The sequence below is a fragment of the Camellia sinensis genome, chromosome 4, assembly GCF_055761805.1.
Source record: "Camellia sinensis isolate YWXY chromosome 4, ASM5576180v1, whole genome shotgun sequence".
Lineage (NCBI taxonomy): Eukaryota > Viridiplantae > Streptophyta > Magnoliopsida > Ericales > Theaceae > Camellia > Camellia sinensis.
In genome coordinates, this window is record NC_138964.1 from 222,425,847 (window position 1) to 222,439,537 (window position 13,691).

The following is a 13,691-nucleotide window of genomic DNA, read 5'->3' on the forward strand; positions in this document are numbered from 1 at the left end:
TTCCTTGTCCCTTGATTTGGTGATAGGGATTAGGACTTTGGTTTGATTTGGTTTGCATGCATTTGAAATCAAAGTTGCATACTTGGTCTTTGGGCCATCATGCATGGGAATGCGTGATTGGTGGTCCGAGAATCGAGGCACATGCCCCCTTTGAGTCATTATCATGATAAGGGACATGGTTGGTGCATACATGCCTTGAATTGTGCTGCCATGCCTTGTTTTGCCCTCTGTTGCTGTGAGTTGCAGGTTCTGCAGGCTTTCTTTGCCGACCGGCAGTGTAAGGTGCCGGCCGGCAATCTTTTCTCTGCCGACAGCTTCAATTTTGTGCCGATGGCCATATACCAGTGCCGGTGATGATCCCACTCAGCCGGTGGTACTCCCTAGTGCCCAGGGATGTAACCCTGAGATTTTGACAGGCTCCAGAGGAGTGAAGGAAGGAAAACAGAGGCAGCTTGTGCATGGCAGCGCGCTTCTCGAGGCGTTTTACTGTTTTTCTTAGTCTATTTAATTTGTTAATTAAATTAGGCAATTTGTAATATTGATTAGCTTGCGTAGTTAATTAATCTGTAATAAGTGTGCGTGAGTGTGTGTATGTCTTCCAACCTCACGTCTTTCTTCCCTTTTATTTACCTGCTTATGATGGTAGATTAGGGCATGTTTAAATTCAGCATACCTTGTGCTATGCATGCGTGCATTCATGCATTTTGTATTACATGCGTTAGGCTCGGTACATCACGCTAACTGCATTCGTACTTCAAATCAAAAAGTGAATATGTGATAATTGTGCATTTTCACATGACATGTTTAGGATAGCCGAGCCTATTCTATCAACATTTTGTATGCGATGCATTAGACACTCAACATGGACTTGGATCATGCATGTTTGCTAATGAGTTCTTTGTTTTGGCACGGAGTACGATGTAAGTATTTCCGCTTTAGCATATCGCATGAGTGTGAATGTTGCCATAACAGCATGCTTAACATGTGGCTAAATGCTTATGTGTTATAAACTGCTTGAATGCCTGTGGGTGAAGGTTGGATTGTTTGAGTTGGAAGAACTCATTGAAATCCGTGTTTTAGCCTACTTGCGAGTAGCAAATTCCAAAGCATCTTCAAAACGAACGGATATGCAATGTTTCTTTCCAAATTAGGCAATCTAGTCTATACTTGTTTGCTGCGCGCATAACATAGTAATTCTAGGCTAATAATTGGTTTAAGAACACATAAAGTTTTCAAAAACGGATATCACGGTTAGTAGAGGCCGGTCTTCGGACCGGGCGAAAGGGGGTGCTCATAGCTGACCTTCCCCGATCGTACCCAAGCTCCCGAGCCGAGACAACTCCGGTGATGACGGACATGTGGCCTTCGGCACCGAGTCAGGGTTTCCTAAATTTCCCATTTTAAAAAAAATATTTAGGTGGCGACTCTGTATCTGGCAAAGCAGTCCATGTTTGGCACTACTTTTTCAAAAATCTGTTTCTCAAAACGATTTGCCAGATTTGGACTCTTTGGTTCAAGATTAAGAACCGCGACACAAAATCGCGAGTCCGAACTGTAGCGAGGTCCCCCCTCCCCCCGCGAGCTTGTTACAGGCAGCATTGTTTAAAGCTTTACTTGTTAGTTAGCATGAATTTGTAATTAATTAATTTGTTAATTAGTTAAAGTGTTGTAATAATTAGTAAGTAGTTTACTAGTTATTCAAATTGGTTTGTAATAATTAGTCTAATTAGTTTAATTAAATTAGTTGATTAGATTAGCTTAGATTAGCATATTCATTCGGACCCTCCTTCGAGAGGGCACAATGTTGTAATAAGTGTGCGTACGTGTGTGCATGTCTTCCAACCCCACTTATTTCTCCCTTTTACTTAACCGCTTTCAATGCTTAGTTTTAGGGCATTTTTCAATTAGCATATCTTATGCTTGCATGTTTGCATCATTCATTTGTCTTGCATGCACCAGGCGCAGCGCATCATTCAAACTGCATTGTATTTCAAATTGTTGCATTCATATGCCATCTGGGATAGCCGAGCCTATTTTAGTTGTATTATTGAATGTGTTGCATTAGGCATTCTGTATAGTTAGGATCATACATGATTTCTAACTAGCTTTTGTTTTGGCTCGGAGTACACTGTAAGTGTTTACGCTTTAGCATACTTGCATGAGTGTGAGTGTTGCATTGATAGCATGCTTGCCATGAGGCTATGTGCTTACTTGATTAACTGAATGAATGCATGTGAGTGAAGGCTTGATTGCTTGAATTGAAGCAACTCAATGATTGTATGTTTTAAGCCCACTTGAGGGTGGCAAATCCGCGCTTTAGCCCACTTGCGAGTGGCATTTTTAAACCATTTTCAAAAACAAACATGAGTTGTTTTGTTCCAATTCTCGCGATTGAGTCTATACTTGTATGTGTGCGCCACATAGTAAAGATAGCTAATAATTAGAATAAGAACACATGTGTTTATAAAACAACACATCATGCTAAGTAGAGGCCGATCCTTTGATCGGGCGAGCGGGGGTGCTCATTTCAGGACCTTCCCCTCTCGTACCCAAGTTCCTGAACCGAGGCAACTTTGGTGATGACGGACACGTGGCCTTTGGCACGAGTTAGGGTTTCCTAAATTTTTCAAAAATGAAATATTTAGGTGGCGACTCTGTAATCTGGCAAAGCAGTCCATGTTTGGCCCTTTTTATTCAAAATCGATTTTCCAAAACGATTTGCCAGATTTGGACTCTTTGGTGTTTATCAGTCTCATATTGCACTTTTTGAGATTTGATTCAGAACCGTGATAGGATTCTGAACTGTAGTAAAACCAATTCGCGCCTCTCCGAAAGGGGGGCGCGCGAAGAAAGTCGGGTCTACAGTTTCTGGCGACTCTGCTGGGGATTTAGAGAACTTGACTCGAACACATGATATGTTGTTTTATCTACGTTTATGTGTTTCTTTGCATTACATTTGCATAGGTGCACCTAATTCACAGTGTTTGCCATCTGCTATTCTTGAACAGTTTGCCGAAGGCTCGCTTGGAAAAGCGTGCCATAAGGCTGACCGGTTGCGGGCTCTGCCACGATGGGAACACAAACCTCGGATCTGGACTGCCGCTGTACCGTTTGATCCTCCTTTCACTTCTCGGTGTTAGGAGCGAGAGGTATATTAGGTGGTCTTGCTGAGGCACCCTTGTACCTAGTTGCCAATCGAAAGCCTTAGAGACTGTTCCAAACTAGGACAGGTTGCTCACCCGAATGCAGGATTGTTTGAAACCGCATGCATGCATAGTGAAACCCTAGCTCCTGACGAAACTAGGACAGGGAAACCTTACCCCACCATAGGGGTGTTTTGGCTCTTACTTGCTTGATATGTGCTGTTAGGGTGTGTCTCTATAGGAATTTATGTATCAGTTGCAAGTCTAGGTATCAATCTGAGGACATCAGTGTTTGAGGGTATCAGTGTTGTGGCAGAAAAGTTGGGGGCAGAAATCAGTGTTTGAGTATAGAATGTCCAGCTTATGAGTTCAACTGTGTGTTGTCTTTATCTAAGTCAAGGTGCTGTATGTTTTTCTGATTTTTGTTTCTTTTGCTTTATTTTCTGTTTTGCAAGGTAGTATTTTCATCATTACTTCCGACGAGGCAGTTACCCCCCAAGCACTCTGGACCCGAGTAAAGAGGCTTTATCGATCTAGGGATCTTGTGAGAGGACAACTTGTCATGACCCGAACCCGCCCCCGTGGGTTAAGGACATAACCGGCCAGTAATCATGAGATTACCTACGGCCTCAAACCAAACCCGTCGTATTTTAACAGAGTTAACGGGGGCCAAACGGAAGCAATTTAAAACTTTGTCCATAGAGTTGTGCTTACATGGCACGCCATAACAAACCATACATATGTACATTAATAACTCACAACAAAAGTACAGTACCATAAAGTTCTGTATAGACAGGATCATCCAAAACTAAGTCAACCCATGAAAACTAGATACAGACATGATCAAAGACTTCACCAACATGACAACATAAAACAAAATGATAAGAAAGCGAAGACGAGTCTCGTGCGTGAGACGCAAGGGCTAACTCTTCAAACCTTTGTTGTTCCACACAGACTTCACTGAGGCTGGGTTTGGACTTCTCTTGGCTCACCTACAAACACATGAATGAGCGTGAGCGATAGCCCAGTGAATAATATCAAATAAAAGAGTTATACAAACGGTATGTAAAACAACATGCTTCAAACGGCCTTGGGCCCAATTCATATTTCTATTTAACATATATATATATATATATATACACACAATTTAAGTCAAGTGACTGTGGTTCCAAACATAATGGCCTTTGGCCCATTTATCTTCCATTTGTCAAACTGGCCTTTGGCCCATTCAACTTTCATTCATGTCAAACTGGCCTTTGGCCCATTCATGCATGTCAAATTAGCCTCTGGCCCATTCATTCATGTCAAACTGGCCTCTGGTCCATTCATTCATGTCAAATTAGCCTCTGGCCTATTCATACATGTCAAACTGGCCTCTGGCCCATTCATGCATGTCAAACTTTCATTTGTGTCAAAACGGCCTTTGGCCCAATCATTTATGTCAATCGGCCTTCGGCCCAATCATTCATGTCAATCGGCCTTCGGCCCAGTCATTCATGTCAATCGGCCTTCGGCCTAATCACTTATGTCAATCGGTGTCCACTATTCAAATTAATGAACTTACAAAACTTACATAGAAGTAAACAATTGGACAACAACATATTTCAAATATTTTGTTAAGATATTACTCACAGTGATCGACTTGGTTGGTTTGCCCTGGAGCTCGACCCTACACATTCCATGAACACAAAAGGGTCACAACAATTCAACCCGTTCCTTAATTCACATATTCCTCTTTAGGCTTCATTCTTATCTCTTTAACTCATTTTCAATGCTCAATGCATGCCTAAGAGTGCTTACAAGTGAAAGAGGACGGAAAACGAAACACATAACGCATAAACAAAATTTCAGAAAATAGGGTCCCCGCTCGAGCGTGGACTTCCCCGCTTGAGCGGACCCTTGAGGCCTGCAAAAGTACTGGTTATGTCGAATTTACGCTCGATCGTGCACTCTGGCGCTCGAGCGGAAAGCCTCTCTACATCGCTCCCCGCTCGAGCGTGAACTCCCCCGCTCGAGCGGGCACCATGTCTGCAGAAAATGCTGGGAGCACGGAATTCACGCTCGAGCGTCAGTTTCCCCACTCGAGCGGACATCAAATTTTCTGGGTTTTCCAGAACATGTTCTTGAGCTCCACTTCGACATTCAATGGTTCTAGATGCATGCTTTTGGCTCAAACTTCACATAATCATATACTAACATGGTACCAACACCAAATTACAACAGAATGGAGCTCAATTTCACAAATTAATCACATGCATGTCCCAATCTACACCAAATTTACTTTCAACATAACAATTTCATGCATTCAAGCTCATACTTCTTATGAATGGTACATGCATGTGAGACATAACTTCCATTTCAACTCAAATTGTACAAATGGTGGTCACAAGCATGGATTCTAGCCAAGATTCTACATGCATTATATTTTTCATGCTCAACTATACCAATTCATGGCAATTATACACATGCATGCATTCCATGACTTCAAATTCATCAAATACAACATAGTGCTTGTTCTTGATCACCTTCAACTTTGAACTCACAAAATCACAAGATTAAGCTCATGAATTTATAATCAATTACTCACCTAGAAGCTCAATCTTCTCAATAGAAGCAAGTTCTTGAGCCTAGCACTTCAAAGCTTGAGCTCCTTAGCAAAATCTTCAAAATTGAACCCTCTCTCTCTCTCTCTAAATCTGGTTCTCTCTCTCTCTAGAGAGGAATTTCGGATGGTGAGCTCAAAAGGAACAAAGTGAGGGTGTATAATGGCCTCTAAAAGCCCCCTCTCAAATACATTATTCTAATGTAAAATAATTGAGCACTAACCTATTAATTTAATCTAATTAATTTGATCCAAATCAATTTTCAATTAAATCTCACCGTAGGCTCTAAAAATTACGCCAATCACAATGGCACGACCAATTTTGGTTTTTACGGCCGATAAGGCCTTCAATTTAATTTACAAAGCAGATAATCAAACAGATATTCCTACGGTGAACAGATAGAAATTCAAGACCACATATTTTCATATAATGACACACAAAATCATATCAAACACATAATCATATTCATGTTAAGGACCAATTAGCATACTACAGAACAGCGTTATCACACAACCAGTGTTTACTTCGCTTCCCCCGATTACAAGACGGAGGAGAGTTCGGCATAATTCACCAGTTCGTCACTCACCTGTGCTCAGTGAAAACTAGTTTTCTGCTTCTACTTCAGAGTGTGCACCGAGTCTAATAGATCAGCATCTCTCAGTCAGTATGGAGGAAATGATGCATCAACTCCAGCAAACTATTGAGGCCATGCAACGGGACGCTGCTCGCCAAGCGAAGGTTACCGCTCGACAAACAAAGGTTGTAGCCCAGCAAGCTGAGTTGATTTCTAGGCTTCAACTACAACAACAACCACAACAAGCAGCAGCATCTGCTTCGCACCCACCCCCACCTAGGGTTCCAATACCCGGGGATGCAACAAATGTCCAAGAGAATACGGACATCCCAACAGGGCCAGTCCCACCTCAGATGTCCAAAGCACTAGCTTACCCAACAGACACACTGTTCAAGTTTGAGGTCGATCCAACCGCTCTGAAAATGAGCAAGCTTGAAAAGTTGTTCAAGCGAGCTCAGGGAGTTAACTCAATCCCAGACATAGAGGACAGCTACACAGATTCGGCGGTGACATTGCCGGATAGATTTAAAATGCCTCACATAGACCGCTTCGATGGCTCAGGCGATCCTATGGTCCATTTGAGGCTGTTTTCAGATATTCTGCGCCCGATGGGCTTGACTAGAATGCAGAAGCTATCCCTTTTTGGTCGGACCCTGTCGGGTATTGCGGCCATCTGGTACGCCAAACTGGAGGATTCAGTGAAGAAGAATTGAGAGGAGATGGCCAAGGCCTTCATTGTCCAATATTCATACAATACTTAAATTGAGGTCACGACTCGTGATCTCGAGGCAACTAGGCAAGAGCCAAAAGAGGGCTTCTTTGACTTTGATATTCAGTGGAGAGCTAAGGCCTCCATGATGACAACCAGGTCAGCCGAGAAAGACCAGACAAGGATGGTCGTCCGAAATCTACAACCGAAGCTACTACAGAGGATGATTGTCTTACCCCTCCCCACATTTGATGATCTTCACGAGATTGGGGTACAGATAGAAGACGCTATGAAACAGGGTCTGATTGACCAAGAGAAAGAACAGCCCAAGAGGGTGTTTTCCCGCGATTCAAATGCAGCTACAAGTAGCAATGCAGCTGCAAGGACTTCTGACGTTGGAATGGTTACCACCGCACCAAAAATAGCCACACCCTTTACCGGTTCATCTGGAGCCATCCCACCACCTGCAAAGTACCCACCTCGAGGCTAGAGGACATTCACCCCACTTTATATGTCTCTGTCTGTGGCCTTAAGGGTCCTGATTAGAAAAGGGCATCTGAAGCCCTGGAACCCCGACCATCGCCAAATCCCCTCCCTCCTACACACAACCCAGCCAAGTATTGTGTCTTCCATCAGCAGCATGGGCATGATACTGATTTGTGCTTTAGATTACGTCATGAGATTCAAGATCTCATTGACAATAAAGTGATAGCGCCTCCTGAGAAGCCAAATGTCACTATAAACCCCTTCCCACCACATAACCAACCCCCTCCTCCACCCAGGCAAGTAAACCTAATCCAAACAATGGTCGTCCCGTAAGTTGGCGTTGTTCATTCCAGATTGCACAGACTTATGCATGATGAGCACGTCAATATCCCAACCTAAACCCATGGTGGTGGCTATGATAGAAGAGGGAACGCCTAAGGGCTCTACAAGTTTAACTGAGGAAGCATACAACCCTTGCCGCTTTATTATGCCAGCTAATCAGGTCAAGCCGAGGGTAGAAATACCGGGGGAAACAGAGGTAAATGTGGTCCGGGAAGACGGGCCAAGTCAGGGGCTGGACAATTTAGCAAAGCTTGAGGAGGATATTGCTAATCTGCAGTTCTTTGACGAGCAGGACCTAGGGGATGTGAGCGTCAACTGGTTTGACCTAAATGGATCAACAGACAATACAAGATGGCTTAGTGATGAGCCAGATATTGATGAGGGATCTCAGCCGAAACAGGGGCAGTCAGAAACAGGAACATCTGCAATGGTTGGATCAGTCAATGACAAAGGGGAGTTGCCGGAGAGCACCAGTATGAAGAATTTTGCTCGAGAATCGGGCAGCATTTGTACAGCAAACACAGAACAAGAGGCCGCGCTGAAGCGGTTTGAACAAGAGAGGATCGAGACTGATTAGAGGGCTAGAAAAGCCAAGGCCCCTGCAGGGACAGAATGTGCTGTGAGCACGGAAACAACTACAGTAGAATCAGACAGTTGTTTGTCGGTCGCTGAGGGCATGTGGTGGGAAACGATGATTTGCGTCTAGCCCATACTGATGAGGACTGAGGACATAATCTCCCGGATGATACGTGGTACATCGAAGAAGTCGACCACATGACCCGGAGTGGGCGGTATTTTAAACCCCCATACCTGGACTAGCCAGAGGCATTCGGGAAAGACAAGGATGCTGAGAAGCAGAAAGAGAAACTGCTAGAGGAGGAAGCTGTACTGAAGTAGCTAAAAAAGATTCAAGCAGACATCTCCATCTAGGGACTACTCATGGCCTCGCGAGTGCAAAAACAAGTTGTGATATCAGCCATGGACAAGGCTAAGCTTTCTATTGATACAACCCCCGAACAGTTGGTGGGACTAGTGTTCCCGGGTGGCGCATCACCGACTTTGACATTCACAGATAAAGAATTATCGCTTGAGGGCTCCGAGCACAACAGACCGTTATACATCTCTATGGAGTGTAAGGATAAGTGGATACCGGTTGTCTTAGTTGATACGGGATCTGCCATAAATGTGTGTTCGTCACGTACGGCCTACGCTATTGGGTTGAAGCCCGCAGATTTCGTACCAACAGCCCAGGTAATTTGGGCTTATGACAACACCAGCCGGGAGGTGATGGGGACAGTGCGAATCAGAACTCAAGTTGGCCCGGCCCAACAGGACATCGAATTTCATGTTATGGATGTTCCAGCCACCTTCAACTTGCTCCTTGGACGGCCATGGTTGCACCAAGTGAAGGCCGTCTCTTCCACTTTACACCAGATGTTGAAATACCCCCATGGAAAAGAGGCGGCAATTGTTTTTGGAAACTCTTCCATACATCCACCGCCAGAGGTTACTACACCAATCTTGGAAATTGCACACGATGAGGAGGATGTCTTCCTGTCTGGGTTCACCTTGGCTGAGGCTCGGGTAGTACAAAAGATTCTTTCATTTGCCTTTAAATTTTTTACCATTGATGTAGAATCTTTTTTGACTGTAGACAATGAAAATATCAGTAAAAGTGAAATTTTTCTGAAGTAACAGATGATATTTCAATATGTAAATTTATTTAATTCAATATTTTCCAGTTATCATAGACTTTCATTTTTTTTTTTGGTTGTTCTTTGTGTGCCATTTATTCTTGTTGGGTTGTTGGTTTTTGTTCCACTTGCATTCCAACTATACACAGTGAAAATCAAACAAGCCCCAAAAATCGAATAAGAAAATAGACAGGGAAAATCAAATAAGCAGCAGAAATCAATAGAAATAAGCAGCAGAAACTAATGTGTTTAGAGAAATTTAACTTCCAGAGAAAATTACCATTGACAGAGAAAATTATAATAAATAGAAATTTCTCTGAGTTATGTTGACACAAGGACATAACTTTTTGTGGCTCAAGATTTTCACTGACCTTAGGGTTGAACTTGTGTTGGTGTTCGGTAAGGTTGTGTTGCTAGTTGGACGGATAGTTCTTGAATTTGTTCATGCAATTTAGCATTTTCAGTTTCAAGCTTCGAAATTGATTACCTCAACTGTTAAATTGTTTTTGTATCATCTTCTTTTTGAACCTCCAACATCCTGAGTTTCATTTGGATTGTACTATCTCTTTCTTGAAGTTCTGAGTTAAGTGATGTCAAAGTTCTTATTGCAATATCCTTTTCTACAAGTAATTCATTCCAATTTCTCTCTTCTTCTATTTTAGATTTAGAAAGTGCCTTTAGTCTTTGATGTAGATCAGCAATTTGGACATCCTTTGCTTCCTCAGATTCTTGAGGCTGATGCATTGTTGAGCCACAAATGCTATCATGATGTTGGTCCATCGGCTCATTATGTTCTTCTTCATCACTTTCCTCATTGTTTTCTTCTTATTGTTTAGATTGAGTACCTTCATCTCTTTCTTCACTATCTTCTTCTTTCTGTTCATTTTCTTATTTGTCTTCTACTTCTATTTCTTCACTTTCTTCTCTGGCTTCTGCTTCTCCACTGCTTGCTTGATCTTCTTGTCCATTGCTGGCTTTGTGTTCTTCTATGTTGCCTTCTGCTTCTTCATTCCCTCCTTCTTCATATGAATCTTCTAATGTCTCCTTGAATTTGACAATTGCCTATATTTATTCTTTTTTCTTCTCTTTACCAAGACAGAACTCCTTTGATGGGTTTTGAACTAGCTCCTTGTTATTTATCTGTAACAGGAGGCTCTTTTATTAGAAAAATGTTACAAAATTCACTGAGAGAAAAAATTCAAATAAGGAAAATAAAATTCATCTAAATGATACTAATGGGAAACAAACTTCAGAGAAAATTGTATGGGCCAGAGAAAATTACAGACAAGGAGTTAATTTTATGAGGCAGAGAAAATTACAAACAAGGAACATAATTTAGATATCAGAGAAAATCATCCAAGGCATATAAGTTAATGTTTTACTATAATTGTGTCAGAGAAATTTGGATTCCAGAGAAAATTCATTAGAAAGGTAGAAATAAACAATGCTAATCAAAGATGCAAGGCAGAGAAAATTACACACAAGGAGAAACAATTTTATGGACCAAAGAAAATTATGAAACAACCAACATAATTCAGATATTAGAGAAAATCTATCAGGACATATAAGTTAATGTGTTACAATTGTGGTCAAAGAAATTTGGATTGCAGAGAAAATTGATTACAATGGCAGAAATAAACCAGTGGTAACCAAAGAAGAGAAAATGGATAGTTCAGAAAAAATTGATCTCAATTAATCAAGGCATAAGGAGGGAAACAAACCAGTGGTCAAAGAAATTTTAGAATTTCACTGAGATTTCAGTGGTGATAGAAATCTAACCTGCCAAGGTGCAAGAGAGTGGACTGGTGTCTTCTGCAGCTGTTTCGTCTAACTTTGCAGGTTCCACTTGGCACATCTTGGGAAGTCAGTTGTGTTACTGTCTTCCAAGTCAATGATATTTGCATGTTCACATAGCCAATACTATGATGAAAATTAAAGTAATTAAATTTTGCTAAACACACAAATTTGTAAGTATAATAACTGCAAATTTGAATGGATATTATACTTACCAGCAATGCAATGACACACCCCGTAACTTTTTCTGGAGTTATGTGCAATGCTATGATAGAATCAATCAATGTTGATGTGATTGCTTCTGGCCAATCATACTGTTTCATTGATTCAAGAGGTTCCACATACTTTATAAAAACCCACCCTATTGAATTCTCACTTGTTGCAAAAAAAATAAGGTAAGACACAAGTACAATGTAACAATGATTGCTACATCTTTGAAGTCAGTTGGTTGGTTGCCTTTCATTGCTTTGAGCAAGGCATTTTTAAGAACAAGACCAGTGAGCCTTGTGTCCTTTTGGAATCTTCTCCTTAGGAATGCAGATTTTGGCTTTTTAGAGTATTTTAATGACATGCCTCCTTTACCTCCTTGCAAACCAAATATCAAGGTTATGTCATTGGTTGTAAAGGTCAAGTTCTTTTTACCAACTGTGAATGCTTTTGTTTTTTCATTATAACATTAGATTATTACAACTACATCATCATCAGATTTCCTTGGATCCATGCTTCCAATGGTTAGAGCTTGGATCAAATAGCAGAATGGGGTCTTTTGTGAAGCTCTACAAGTTGGTTTGAATTGAATTTAAGTGTTTGAAAAAAGGAAACAACAAATAAGAGGTTGGATCGGTACTGAATGTTGTAGTGAGCTCTCTTTCTTTGGAGTTTAACAGGCTTTTTCCCCCTTGAGCTTGAGTCTTTTGAAGTTGGGGTACTCATCCTGATGCTAGTTGCTTCATCACCTTGGCCTTGTGTGTTTTGGCAAGGAGTTTGTGGTGTTTTACTGCTAGTTTTTTATCTTAGATCATAAGAAGACTAAGAGAGTTTTTGTTTCTTACTTGGTGTTTCCACTGTTTTGCTGGTGGTTTTTTATCTTAGATCATAAGAAGACTAAGAGAGTTTTTGTTTCTTGCTTGGTGTTTCCGGTGTTTTGCTGCTTTTACGTTTTGCCATTTCTAGACAATGATGAAAACATAAAGATGTCAACATTAAATCCCAGAGAAAATTAAACATGCCAGAGAAAATTGGATATATTAGAGAAAATTACTCATCAGGGAGAAAACTAAGGTGGCCAGGGAAAATTATAAATGTCAGACAAAATCAGGCACTAAAAATTAAATGTCAGAGTACTAATTGTTTTCCTGTGGAATACATCTAGCCACAGAAAATTTTCATTGCCAAAGAAAATCAACAAAGCATCATAAACATGGCAGAGAAATTTTTAATAATTGTTAAAATTACATATAGAAGTAAAATATAACTATAGAAAATTGAAAAAAAAAACATATATCTAGCAAGCACAGAAAATGAATGACAGAGAAAAGTAAACATGGCAAGTCAAAGAAAATTTCCATTCCACAATTAGTAAGATAAAATAAACAAAGTAATTTAAACATGCCACTAAAAATTATACCACATTGAAACCAAGAATTGAACAAAATAAACATACCAGAGAAAATTACACATTCCGGATAAAATTACACATTCTTGAGAAAATTTCCATTCCAGAGAAAATTTCAAGTCCATAATATTAAAATGCTAGAGAAATTTACATACACAACCAGAAAAAATTAAACATGATAGAGACACACAAGGGAGAAAAGTGATGTGGCTAGAGAAATTTATAAATGCCAGAGAAACTTAGACACAGACAAGAGAGTAATAAAAATACATATTCTAGAGAAATTTACGAAGCAGAGAAATTTATAGACAAAATCACAGAAACATGTTCAAGAATAAGATCAAAACACAAAGAAATAACTTTTTTTCAAAATAAACATGCCAGAGAAAATCCAAAGAAGAAACATGCATTCCAGTTCATAATATTAAAATGCCAGAGAAATTTACATACACAACCAGAGAAAATTAAACATGATAAAGACACATAAGAGAGGAAAGTGATGTGGTCAGAGAAAATTATAAATACCAGAAAGACTTAGACAGAGACAAGAGAGTAATAGACATTCCAAAGAAAGATAGACATTTCAATTAAAAATATATATTACAAAGAAATTTATAGACAAAATCGCAAAAACATGCTCAAGAATACAGAGAAATAACTTTTTTCAAAATAAACATACTAGAGAAAATTGAAAGAAGAAACATACATCAAGCAAAAACTAGAGAAATTCA

The 13,691-nt window shown here is 40.4% G+C and overlaps 1 long non-coding RNA gene across 1 annotated transcript; it reads right to left on the minus strand.

Moving 5' to 3' along the window:
• Positions 1-10,444: 10,444 nt before the first annotated feature.
• On the minus strand, positions 10,445-11,680 carry LOC145789951 (uncharacterized). Its single transcript, XR_014328469.1, has 3 exons — positions 11,561-11,680; positions 11,331-11,471; positions 10,445-10,691 (listed from the first exon to the last, which is right to left on the minus strand). It is a non-coding gene; the product is annotated as an uncharacterized LOC145789951 (long non-coding RNA).
• Positions 11,681-13,691: the final 2,011 nt, after the last annotated feature.